The sequence below is a fragment of the Mytilus edulis genome, chromosome 7 (assembly GCF_963676685.1).
Source record: "Mytilus edulis chromosome 7, xbMytEdul2.2, whole genome shotgun sequence".
In the NCBI taxonomy this organism is placed as follows: Eukaryota; Metazoa; Mollusca; class Bivalvia; order Mytilida; family Mytilidae; genus Mytilus; species Mytilus edulis.
In genome coordinates, this window is record NC_092350.1 from 59624092 (window position 1) to 59638623 (window position 14532).

General features: G+C 30.7%; 2 long non-coding RNA genes across 2 annotated transcripts in view; both read left to right on the forward strand.

Moving 5' to 3' along the window:
- Positions 1-14532, forward strand: part of LOC139481894 (uncharacterized) — a 137272-nt gene that overhangs the window by 88233 nt on the left and 34507 nt on the right. The gene's annotated exons all lie outside the window — the stretch shown is intronic.
- Positions 8381-10046, forward strand: LOC139483541 (uncharacterized). Its single transcript, XR_011655022.1, has 2 exons — positions 8381-8469; positions 9549-10046. It is a non-coding gene; the product is annotated as an uncharacterized lncRNA (long non-coding RNA).

Genomic DNA, 14532 nt, shown 5'->3' on the forward strand with positions numbered 1-14532 from the left:
TCATCAAAATGATGATTTTCATTTTCATCTATCATCAAACTTTTTAAAATGTACTGGCATGGTCAGTCAACTGATAAATTGTATGGCTGATTACAGGTAAATCAGTAATTTCTATTTGACAGTTGCGTGTACTCTTGGGTTTGAAAAACCTTAATTTTATGGGGAACATCCTGTCCTTGTGTATTCCAACAAGTGACATTACACAAATTGTTCTTTTATTAAATGAATGATTTGTATATCATCATGATTTGCTATTTATATAAACCACATTTTGGTACAATACTTATTTACCATATAAACATTGAGTATTATGAATGTTTAATTAAATATGTCTACAGTATGATTGGTTTTAATCATTTAATTTATAAGATTTAGGAATCAATATTTGTAATTATTTAAAAACCCACATTTAAACTATTCCATACTTTAGATTTCATAGCCATATTTGCATTTGTAAAAGTATTAATATATCCAAATTTTTAATTATTTACATGTCCAATTTTTATTTTTGTTGTCAGAAGTGTAACTTGAAACAACATTATATCATATAAAGAGAAATACAGATATAGTTATATCATGTATATTGGTCATGATTTGTAGAGCTCAGAACTGTCAAGTAATTTTTAGACACCATTCAAAATGTTCAGAATATGTCAAGCCATATTGATAAAAAAATAAGAATGTCAAGAATATGTCGAGAAATTTCAAGACAGTATTCAAATGTCAAGAATTTGTCAAGAAATTTTAAGACAATATTCAGAATGTCGAGAATATGTCGAGTAAATTTAATACAAATTTAATATAAATGAGAATTTGTCAAGAAAAATTAAGACACAAGTCATACTTTTGAAGAATGTCGAGTAAAAATTCATGCAAATTAAGACAAAAACTGGTCTTTTCAGACTTCTAGACTTTTGTAGTGCGAGTATCATTTACTTTCCATATTTCGTTTGCACTGTCCCTATACAGATATTGGAAATCACCTAATCTAGCGAACTGTTTTTTATACTATAGTACATTTTCAATTGCATCCCTCTCATACTTGTGTCTGCTGTACATAATTGTGTTCTTTAATTGTCAATGGTATTGATTTGAGTTTATGAAAATCTACAAGGAGGGTTGAGATCTCACAAACATGTTTAACCCCGCCGCATCTTTGCGCCTGTCCCAAGTCAGGAGCCGTTTGCCTTTGTTAGTCTTATATTATTTTAATTTTAGTTTCTTGTGTACAATTTGGAAATTAGTATGGTGTTCATTATCACTGAACGAGTATACATATTTGTTTAGGGGCCAGCTGAAGGAGTCCTCCGGGTCAGGAATTTCTCGCTACATTGAAGACCTGTTGGTGACCTTCTGCTGTTGTTTTTTTCTATGGTTGGGTTGTTGTCTCTTTGGCACATTCCCCATTTCCATTCTCAATTTTAGGAATGTTGAACAAGACGTAGGATGGTAATGACATATGTTACAAACCAGTTGTTACAAAACTGTCCAGGAAGTTTGACAGATCAAATCATTATCTATACAAGTCAAGGTGAAAGGTAAATCACCTCTTTGTTATTCCTCGTTATATATGTTATATTTCATGTACTTTTGGACAATGTTAAAAACCCTTTTGTGGTCATTTCTTGGTGATATGTATACATTGCAGTTAATAACTGTATAAAGTTTATATGGTTGATATGAAATATTTCTTTGATCATTCCTGAATTAGACGTTTTATGTGCAGAAATTCTCATTTGGGTTTGAACAGTCATGTCATTAAATGTGTTTATCAAACATTCAAACAATTCTTTAGTTTTTTTTAAATACAGATATATGTTTGTCTTGAATGGTACAAATGTGTATTCAGTTGAGACAAGAAATAACTGAGAGAACAAAAACAATAATGAATTATATTGATAGATACAAATATATATACCCGGGAATATTCAAATGTTGAAACGCGTATGACTTTTGACTGTTTATATACCGTCTACTACGTTTATCAGAAATACAGGATTCATCGCCATCTGCATTCAACCTATATACATAAATTCTTATCTTTTATACCAGTTTGGCTCCATGATATACATTATCTTTATATGTAGCCAAAGAGGAAAAGACACTGCAATAAAACTACTTAAGATATTCACAATTATCTTTGGAAAAAAATATCTATGTCACTAATCTTGATGTATTTATATTAAAATATTATTATTATATATGAATATCACTTATTATTTTTTTGTTGGAATCATATCTAAATTACTGCGTTAATTATTCATCAAATTATGCTTGCATTGGTAAAACAATATTTTTAAATAATCACAACAATATAATTGTGTGCCGTCTTCATTTGTTTCTCTGCATTTGTGTGTTTTCCTTGAACCTAAGAAGACATAGAGAATAATACATGGCAAAATCCGTATAATATGTCGTATCATCCCGAGACATCAATATCATCCCGAGGAATGATATTGGTCGAGGGTTATACGGCATGTGATACGGATTTTGCCATGTATTATACACTTTATCATATATTTCAACAGAAAAGTATTATATTATATGAACTGTTTTCTGATCCATAGCACTGGGTTACCTTCAGTTCTACTTTTGTCTTGTTTCAAAGGCCTTAAAAGAACTGCTCAATTACTTATCCGAAGCACCTGGGTTACCTTACAATTTGCGTGCTATTGTTTTAAAATATTTTGTTTATTATTGTATTAATTTGTGTGTTTTGTATTTTTCATAGTTGCATTTAGTGTGCCAAAAATATGAAAACTTGAAGTTCGTGATGTCACATACAATATGAAAACTCCACGTTCGTGACGTCACATACCAAACAATGACGTCATTCAAAAAATTTACCTATTTTGGGGAAAATTTTTCTTAAGCAAAAAAAAAACCAAACTGACTTTATGTAAAAAAAAAAAAAAAAAAAAAAAAAGTAGGGGTGTGATAAAGGGTATGCGATAAAGGGTAGGGGTGTGATAAAGGGTATGCGATAAAGGGTGCGCATCAAAGTTGCGCGATATGGATTAAACAGCAGGCTATTTATCACATATGCAAATCTACTGTATTTACTGCTAAACATATGATAAATGTTTATATTATACAGTTGTTACTGATTCAGAACAAAGAACATCTATATTTACTGTGTGTGTATCATCTATCAGAAATATGCATATAATTATCAAAACAAATTATAATTACACTTTATAAATTACGTAAAAATTTCCGAATCGACTTTCGTCATCAACGCTCAAACCCAAACATTCGAGAACAGGTGATGTACTCATATGACACTAGTGTAAAAAAAGTATCTAAATATAATGGTATGTCGAATAACTTGAATAAAAAGCATATAATACGTATAGTATTTGATAATTACTCCTAAAAAGCTTAAGCAACTCGTTGATGACATGAAAATAACGATGACAGAATAAAGTTGAAACCGACTTTGCTCTGCTGATTTGATGATTTTATGGATGAAATGATCAGCAAAAACAAAAAAGTTGCAGAAGACTTCGGGGACACAGGCTAAAAGAAATTCTTAATGATCTGTACACTAACAATTTCATTACTACTAAGACAGGCGCAAAGGCAAGATAATGCATTCCCGTTTGAGCCTAGGTTCACTGTTGAAGACTGTACCTTGACCTATAATGGTTTACTTTTATGAATTGTGACTTGGATGGCGAGTTTTCTTATTGGCACTCAGACCACATATTCCTATATCTATATAAAAAAGATTTTTAAATACCTAAATATCGTTTTTTGTTGGTAATCAAATTCAAACCATTGGGTTAGCAAATTCTATCCAACTGTGTAAGAACCAAACTTTTTTTATGATAATTATCTATGTTTTTTACCATTGCTTTGTTAAAATCATCGGCGAATGACTTTCCGATCAAAGAAAATTTACCTAAGATTTGCAAATGATAATTTGCAGTTGTTTCAAATGAGATCAAATAATATCTACATGTATATCTAACGTTAAAGTATACATCTGCCACAACTTGCATTATACAAATGCATACTGTCATCGATTACAAAAAATAAAATGAAAATATTTTATAAATTGAACGAGCCAAATACAATTTTATGAATTGACCTTTGTCAGAACGCTTAAGGACAAACATATGACATACGGATAGTTTTACAATGGAAATACAAAAGAGAAAATTGAATGAGTTCAAACTAATTTATGTTGTTATTAATATAAGAGAGAAAAAAAAAGGGAGGATTTAAAAAGTCTGCAGAGAAATAGATAATGTATTGACCAAAAAGAAAAATGACGAAAGGATAACAGCAATGATAACAAATTATCACATAGAACACTACAAACTGCGCAACATGAACCACATAAACAACTTAGGGACGAATTAAGTATCTTGTGGAATAAAGTATTTCAGTCTTACATGTGTCATCTGCTGATCATGTACGTAATTTGTTTAGGTTGTCGTCGTGAATGTTTTAAAAGAGATGACGAGTAGAGGGATTGTGTGAACTACCAGTTGCGTATATCAGTGATGATATGTGTAACAGATATTTTATAAAGCTGAACCACAACATCATGGCGTTTGAAAAATGTAAGAACAAAAACTATTGCACATTTGCTGACATATGTTCCGTGGTAGGAAACCCATACACGTTAATTTCCAAAGTATAAAAGACTGTTTCAATGAAGCTATTAATAAAGTGTAAAGGTTAACCAATCTTTAAGTAACTTGATTAATTATATAATAGATAAGAGTTTTTAAATGATTTGATATATCGTATGTTGTGTGAAACAATATCTCATTTTGTTTCTGCAGTGAATCAGGTTTTACATACCATAAAATTATATCTATGATAAACGAACCTGTATGCATCAGAAACAGAAAAAAATATATTGAAATGTTTTATAGACACCCGTTAATATACAACTTAGCTGTAAATTAACATACTTAACATAATCTGTATGAAATGAAGCTTAGTGAAAATCCCATAATCTGCCGAACAGAAAAGAAATTATCCGTTTGTTTTCCAGGTTTTTTTTAAGGGAGGGTCAACTGTGATACACCCTTACACATATCTTTTCACCTACATCAATTGCAAGGACTTCAACGACAGCACAGAAAATTACTCTGTCTTGAAACAGGAAAACACTCATTATAACATTGACAATGACATAATAGAGGATGAAAAATCATCAACGTTACGTCTGGTCATTATGTCCTTAATGGTTTTGAAATTATTCAGGAAACTTTTTTCTTAATTTTTTCCAGACAAAAGAATTGGTCTGATCATGTTATGTCCTTTTAATTGTTTTTATGTCTCATTGGTGATAGTATCATCTTTTTTATTGCTGTATAAAATAAGTTTATATATACAAGATATGTAAATGTCCAATATTATGCTGTCATTATGTTGTCGTTTGTGACTTTACTGACAATCTGCAAATGAATACACATAGCCAAATGTAAAATCCCTTAACTAGTAATAATCTGTACCACATCTATGCATAACCACTGGCATAAGCAAATTGTCAAAATAATGCATATTCAAACATCAATATATGAAAAAAAAGGTTGTTGGTACTCACATTTAGAACTCTGGGTGAAACAAACATGAACTTTATTAATATAAAATTTCTTACTGTTTAACGAAAAAATATAAACAAATTTAGTATAGATTAATTGTATGCTTGTCATGATGTTTACTATAGATTAATTGCATGCTTGTCATGATGTTTACTATAGATTAATTGTAGCTTGTCATGATGTTTACTATAGATTTATTGTATGCTTGTCATGATGTTTACCATATATTAATTGTATGGTTGTCATGATGTTTACCATAGATTAATTGTATGCTTGTCATGATGTTTACCATATATTAATTGTATGCTTGTCATGATGTTTACTATAGATAAACGGTATTCTTGTCATGATGTTTTTTTGTCAATCTGAATAATACAGAGTGTAGTTTTTACTATCTATTCCTTTATTTAAATTGTTGTCTGTCGTTCGTCTATTATTCTGTCTTACAAAATGTCATAATGGTTTGAATAATACTATTATTGATTAACGTTCTCGTCAAAGTTAAAATAAAGAAAAATTAATTAAAAAATAAATATGTTACCAAACAGTTGTTACAAAAATATGTAAAACGTTTGATGATTGACAGATGAAAATTAAAAGTATACAATGAGGCAAAATTGTCTGTATTTGAAATTATTTCATTTACACGTGTTACTACATTCATCAGTTAATGTTTAATATAACCGCCAACTTAATTTAACAAATAATCCTAAAGTAAAATTCCGAGTCAAAATGACAAAGATAATAGTAAGCACTTGTATAGTCACCCTTTCCCATACAAACTAGACAAGGTATGATAAGGGCCGTTTCTGGCCCCCCTTTTTCCAGAATTTTTAAACTTTGAAGTTGAAACCAATCCCGCCTGTGTAATGCACTGCAGTATCTGCTCGTCCATGTAAACCTTATTTGTAGGTGTTATGTACTCAAATATGTTCAATCTTAGACCTTGAAAAGGCTTAAACGACGAAAAATGTAAAAAATCTACTATTTCGTCATATTCGGAGACGAAATTTGACACCAGCGCCAACGATCAACAGTAACCAACTGAAAAGACACAATTTTGTCGAGTCTAAATCTAAATTCTGTTCTTAAAGGTTTGATGAAGTGTCTTGTACAGTTTTAAGTATATCAATTTTTTTTGTCTTCAAACAAGTTTAACCCCGCCACATTCTGCATGTTCTGTCTGTTACTGTCTCTAGTCAGGAACCTTTGTTCACAGTGGATGTCGTTTAACATCTTTATTTTTCGTTCTTTATTTTTTATATATGTAAGGCTTTTCGTTTTTTCGTTTGATCTGTTTTACATTTCGCGGCCTTTTATAATTATGTGCCATGGGCTAGTTTTGGAAAGTCGTATGATTACATATATATATTCTAATTTCTGTATAATGTTGTGTCCAGTGAAGAGTTGTTTCATTGTTAATTGTACCACATCCTCATTTATACGTATCTATTTAACTTAGTATCTAGAAATACATTGATATGACTACGAACTTGTTCCTTTTTTCTAAGACACTTTTGTAAGACATGTAAAATAGAAGGTCATTGTTAGATAAAGGCTAGCATATCTTCATTTAACGCATTCATAATGTTGACATTAACTTTGAAGGACTCTCGATCTTACTCTGAATCTTGTCCCGACATTACTTCCTTTAACACCAAGTTATTAGAACATTTCACTTGTAAATCTATCCCTGACATGAGTTATCATCAATGAGTTCAAGCTTAACATATAGTGATAGCTACATATAAGTTTCACAAAAAAACATCATGTGGATAATATCATTGACCTATAACTATTTCACACTTTTTCGATTTACAATTTGTTATTATCTTCACACATAATAATCTTCTAACATATATGCTATGATTGATTAGATAATGTTCATTTAATACAATTATTGAAGTCAAAACATGAAGTGAAATGGTAATTACCGTTTCCAATTTACTGAATATTTGAACACGTGTATGTTTTTTTTAAACCATACTTATGTGTAAAGTCGTGGATAAACAATAAATCACAATGCATCTACTAGATAGACAACTAGCTAAACACGCTTACTTCGAATAGAAATCTGTAAGGTTTATCAATATACTACAAATCACAAACGATGCGATAAGGAATGTATCACAATTATAAACTAAAATCAAGTTTTTGTTCAGTCTTTGTCGTGAAATGCTGTATGCAACAAGTTTATACTATCTACAATTCTAGCATTTCATGCATACTGATTTTTATCAATAAACAACAAAACGTTAAATTCTGTCAAAATAATATCGTGTTTCGTTGGTTGTCAGAATTTAAATTCTTTTTATATTAGTTATGTGTACAGTAATGCTTTCTAAGGTTTTTGTTTTTTAGTATAATGTTATAATTACATCTGGTTTTTTTCTGAGAAAAACACAGCTAAACAATTATTGTACGGAAAATTGTCTGATTGACAATAACACCATATTTTTCTCTTGTTTTGTATAACATGTAAAGCTTGATATCCTTTAGTTTCCATTTACAGATACAAATTGTATGGATACATTATGTCATTTTGTTTTCTTCAGTTGAAAGTCTTTTTTAGTCACGTTTAATGAAACATATCATTGTTTCTCTTGAATGAATTTTAAAAACGAATTAAGACATTCTCTTTTAATCAATAAATTTATTTGTCCTATCGATAAGAAAACATGTAATTGTCTGATTGGTCATGTTGTTAATCATTATTAAGTATTAAAAATTCATTACGTCATGTGCCATATGCTTTCCAGTATATAAAATACAGTTAGTAGGTATCATACATACACCACAATCTGCATCGTCTTGTGGATGTATCCAGCTTCAGCCGTTATGATGAAGTCACTCATTGGTATGATGACAGTTCTTTTGGGAATGATATTTCTTCCAGCCATTGCAAGTAAGTTGTTCATATCCTAATATATACATGTATTTAATGACAAACCTCTGAAAAGTGAGTATTACATTTCAAATGTAAAGTCACGCATTTTTCAGAAGAAAAACGTTTTTTATATTTTCATAAATATACAAAATTTCATTAAATTTTTAATTATCTGTGAAACAAATAAACAAAATCTTCAGAGAGTGAGACGTTTTTTTTTCAGTTCATCTACAAGTTCTTTTGTTTCTTTCCTTGATACTTGATTTCAATATATAGTTGTATAGTCGTACATGTAAAGTAACAGTACTAAATAAATAATTTGAACAATTTGATAAACATGATAAAGTTCTTGTTTGTAACCTTTCAGTATGAAACATTAAACCACACATTTTTGTTCCACTACATTCCTCCATATATTAATACATTTTTTATAAACTTTTTGTTTATTTAACATGTTTTAGATGTATACATGTATGCTTCTTTTGTATTTTTTTTTTGGAGTGTAAATGTGTTGATAAAAGCACATGTTTGTATTATAGCCGAAGCATTCATTTGTAATAGCTATATTTTTATAATTGCTATCCGTATAACACCATTTAAAAAGTGTTATAGAGTTTTTCTAGTTGTTGCATGTTCACATTTATGTAGAAGCACGTTTCATAACGAAAGTAACAGTTCATAATAATAAATTCAACCAACATATTCTAGTAAAATATACAAGAGTCGAGACCCCGTTAACATGTTTAACCTGCCACATGGTGTTTCGTGTGCCTTTTTTAAGTCAGGAGCCTGTATTCCAGTGGTCATTGTATGCTGCTGTGTAAACTATTAGTTTTTAGTTAATTTTTTCGAGGTACATTTACTAGGCCATTAATTTTCTCCTTTGAATCGTTTTTTCATTTGTCATTTAAAGTCATGTTATTGCTGAAATTGCAGGATTGACTTTCCCGATTGTTTGAGGCAGTACGATGACCATTAGTTATTTTTGTACTATTTGATATCTTGTTTAAAGGTCTCTCATTCGAAATTTTACCAAATCTTATTTTTTTTATATGGTATATAAATCCTCGGTAATTTATATATACTATATATTTTAGGTGCATCTTGTGTAGCCGCTCAGCAAGAAGTAGTTCAATTAACTGCGGAAAACCAAGCCATTAAACAGGAGCTCGATCGCTGTGCAGCTAGACAGGAAACCAATGCTGAATGCATTGAAGATTTGAGAGTGTGTAGGAACCAATTTAATCAAACAACCTCTGATTTAACGACCTGCGAAGGAGAATTACTTTCGTTTACTTCCATCGAAACTCGGTATCAACAGTGTAACATTTATACAGGTGCTTCACAATGTCGTTTTCTTGGTTGTTTTTGGGGTTGTTATGATCTTGCGCTAAGAGATGTGTATAATGTTTCGGATTTAGCTTGAATAAAAAACAATTGAAGAAGAATTACTTTCTTTTACTTCCATCCACGCTCGGAATCAACAGTGTAACATTTTTACAAAAGTTGAATGTCGGCCATCAGGTTGTTTTAGTGGTTGTTATGCTACTGCGTTAAGGGATGTTTATGATATACAATAAAAGTCTCTTAACTATTGTTCGTCTTATTATTGAATTCCAAATTACTGTATGTAAATTACTGACAGTTAACAGTAAAATAACACTTAGAATATTAAGACTTCCTTGAATTGCAGAAAGTAGTAAAGAAAAATCAAGACAGTGAGCCGTGAGGCACAGATCTAGAATGTGAAGGTCGTTGGGACTATTTTATCGGCCTTGTCTATACACTTTTATCCGCGCCGTTGAAAATGAGCTTCCTCTTAGCTAAATTTAGAAAATAGCCATCATCATTGACAAATATCTTAGATATCATGAATGTCCCCTAATGCATCTTTAAAAAACTTCTTCAATCAGGAGTGCATGATACATCGTAGTTTCAAACCAAACACCTGTGTTCAACAAAATTAGTTTTGTTAATCTAGGTACCACGTAATTGATTTTTCCAGCTTCAACCTCTATTTTATCAACAAACGAATGTTTTTCTTTCAGTAGGTGAGCTTCTCTGGTATCTTACTTTAAATTTTCTCAGTTGATGATAACAAAAGACGTACTGAGAGTTGTGTATTGTACGTCCTTGAAAATAAAAGTTTGTTTAACTTAAGTGTTGTTTCAAATCGTAGACTTGATTTTGAGAACAAGGAATGACAGATGTAAAGTATATATGCTTAGTCAGTATAGTATTTTACTGGCTAACAACGGAAAAGACGTTAGTTTTTTTCTCGACTGAACATGATTCTTTTTGCTAAGCTTGTTCAGTACTAAAGGTAAAAAAAAGGTTCCTTTCAAGCTACTGACATTTAGTGTACACGTATAAGCATCAATTTCGAGGGATTTAGGTGGAATAACTGTCACAAAAATATTTTAGGGGTGAATCCATGCGCTGTTATCCAATGATTAATAATAAATATGTAATTAAAAAGACGGTACTTAATCCAAACACACTATATGTGTTATATTTTGCATGTTCTGTAGAAACACACGAATATAGCATTTGTTTGTATAAACAAAATGACCGACAAGTATTTCATAATAATTTGACTTCTATTATTTCAGTTTCTTAATCATCACATCGGGTACTAACAGGGTACTGATATAACAATACAATAATATACCAAAGAGACCTTCCACCTCAAAAGTCAAGAAAAAATTTAAAACACAATAACAAAAAAATAAATACATAAAACAAAACTGACATAACAACCCACCAAATAAGTGAATATTACACTGAAAGATAGTTAACCTCTGAAATATTTTGAAAGACATACAATTATAAGGCACAACGTTTATAATATGCTACCCCAGCCACGTTATGTACAATACAAATGCATTGGCGTGAAACACGCAGACGAGTAGCCAAAAACCTATATAACAAAACGTAAGACCATTTAAGAACATGAACAACACAACGGGTGCCACATGTGGGGGAGGATCTGCTTACCCTTTCCGAAGTGCCTGAGATCACCCCGGTTTTTGATGGGGTTCATGTTGCTCATTCTTTAGTTTTCTATGTGCTGTGTAATGTGTACTATTATTTGTCTGTTTGTCTTTTTAATTTTTAGCCATGGTATTGTCAATATAAAAAACAAGGTGTGGTATGATTGCCAATGAGACAACTGTCCACGAGAGAAAAAAATGGTACATACATTAACAATCATAGGTCACCATATGGCCTTCAACAATGAACAAAGCCCATACCGTATAGTCAGCTATAAAGGCCCCGATGTGACAATGTAATACAATTCAAACGAGAAAACTAACGGCCTTATTAATCAGTTAATTTTAGATTTATGTGTTTGACTGTCCCTCTAGTATCTTACGTCCCACTTTTAAACTGAAAATTGCAAAAAGTTGCCCTTAATTTGTTTACGGCAATCTTAAACCCAGGGTAAACAAACGTGTATGTTTTAATTAATTCAACATTTTTAAATATTCAAATAAAACCAACAGAAGTCAATTTAGGAATACGACATACCTGATAACAGATAACCCAAACTCCAGATTACCTTTGTTATACAAATTAAATGTAAACAAATTGTAAAACTAACTAATATATGATCATGATAAAAAAGTAACCAATAAAATGCATATGATTTATAACGTTATATACCAACTTGTGAAAATAATTCATTTAAACACAGCATGCTGTTTTGTTCATCAATTGTATGTAAATAATCAATATGTAAAGTAATTGACAGCCACTTCCTAAAACCAACGTGTTAAAAATGTTCAATAATGAAGTTGAAAACAATTTTTAATTGCTCATTTGATAATTGTTATTGATAAATGTTATATCAGTATTACAAACCTTATCTTGAATTCTATCCTTATTCTATCCTATTTTGGAAATGTTTTAGAAATTTAAATGTGACGTCACTTTGTGCGTTGATCTCTTTGTCTAACTCGGCTGTGACTTTTAATAAGCTGGTTTAGGTTGTATTATGCATTTTTTTATTCTGTAGTTAGTCACCACTACTGTTACAATACTTTTGTTCGTAGGGTACCACTTTTCGTTGTTTTCGTGGATGACTTTATCCATAAATTTAAGTGTCCAACGAAATAAAACAACCATTATCCAAATCTAGACATGGAAAGATCCCCATCAGTAGGTTTGACTACTGATATGAGAGAATATATTGAATAAAGCCAATTATTTAACTGCAACTGCATGCAGGATTATACTCATTTGGTCTCAAATAACCTAAACTGTACAACTGTTGATCTTTAAATTCTCATAAAAATATTTTTCATATCGAAAATGACAAATATAGTATTGACTTAAACTCAATAGCTACAAATATAAGTTATGTTTTTCGAGTGATTTAATATCACTCTTTAAAATATAGATAGAATATAGATATAGAAAGATGTGGTGTGAGTGCCAATGAGACAACTCTCCATACAAATAACAATTTAAAAAGTAAACCATTATAGGTTAAAGTACGGCCTTCAACACGGAGCCTTGGCTCACACCGAACAACAAGCTATAAAGGGCCCCAAAATTACTAGTGTAAAACCATTCAAACGGGAAAACCAACGGTCTAATCTATATAAGCAAAACGAGAAACGAGAAACACGTATATATTACATAAACAAACGACAACTACTGTACATCAGATTCCAGAAGCATGTATTTCATATTGTGTTTACTAAATTTTAACATGTTTAAAGCATTTTGGTTTCCGAAAGGTTTGATATAAGTCCCCACGCAATTTGGTTCCTGGTACACCCCAATTAATGTTGTGGATCGTTATATACCCACTGATGACCAAAATTGATTTCAACAAATACGATTTTATTTTAATCATTTGTATATCAACAATTTAATATGTACAGTCCTTGACATGACTACTAAATGTCAACATGTTGCAAATGTGAAATGACGAGGACAAGGTCAAGTTGAATACGAATTGTAATTGCTGATTTAATATAATTTATTCTCAGAAATGAAAAAAGACATCATATCGTAACAAATGAACGTAATATTGTTGATACTTAACCGTTAAAAGACACGCATTTACTAAATATTACATTTATACAAACTTACAATTACCAAAAATCGTTTTTTTTGTTGGAATCATATTTAAATTATTGCGTTGGAAAGTTTTATCAAATTATGCTTGCATTGGTTAAACAATCTTTTTTAATAATCCCAACAATATAATGTTGTACAGTCTTTGTTTGTTTCTCGCATTTGCGTGTGTCCCTTAAACTTCTTTTGTATCATGATGTGTGTATGTTTTTCATAATGTTTCAAATAACATCTCATTATTGGATTAAGTATCAACTTATAAATAAACGTTCGTATTAAAGAAAAATGAATGAAGATATGTATATATACAGTTGTTACGTATCAGATCAAAGAACATCTATATTTACTGTGTGTGTAATCAACTGCCACCACAACTATTAGAAATATGCATATAATTATTAAAACAAATTCGCCGTTTCAGAATCTAATGCATCCTGGGTAACATTTTCAAAAGCGTACACCAAAGCGTTTTGATTGGTTTAACACGTCCTAAACAATCGAAATTCAACCAATGACGTAACGTTATTTTCACTTTGGGGTACGAACAATGAAATTACCCATGATGCTTTAGATTCTGAAACGGCCAATTATCATAACACTTTATAAATTATGTAAAATTTTCCGAATCGACTTTCGTCAACAACGCTCAAACCCAAACATTCGAGAACAGGTGATGTACTCATATATGACACTAGTGTGAATAATTTAAGACAGTCACAAAGGCAATATAATGCATTCCCGTTTGAATGGTTTCACACTAGTAATTTTGTGGGCCCTTTATAGCTTGCTGTTCGGTATGAGTCTAGGTTCCGTGATGAAGACTGTACCTTGACCTATAATGGTTTACTTTTATGAATCGACTTTCGTCAACAACGCTCAAACCCAAACATTCGAGAACAGGTGATGTACTCATATATGACACTAGTGTGAATAATTTATCTAAATATAATGGTGTGTTGTAAAAGATGTTTAAAAAGCAAATAATACGTATAG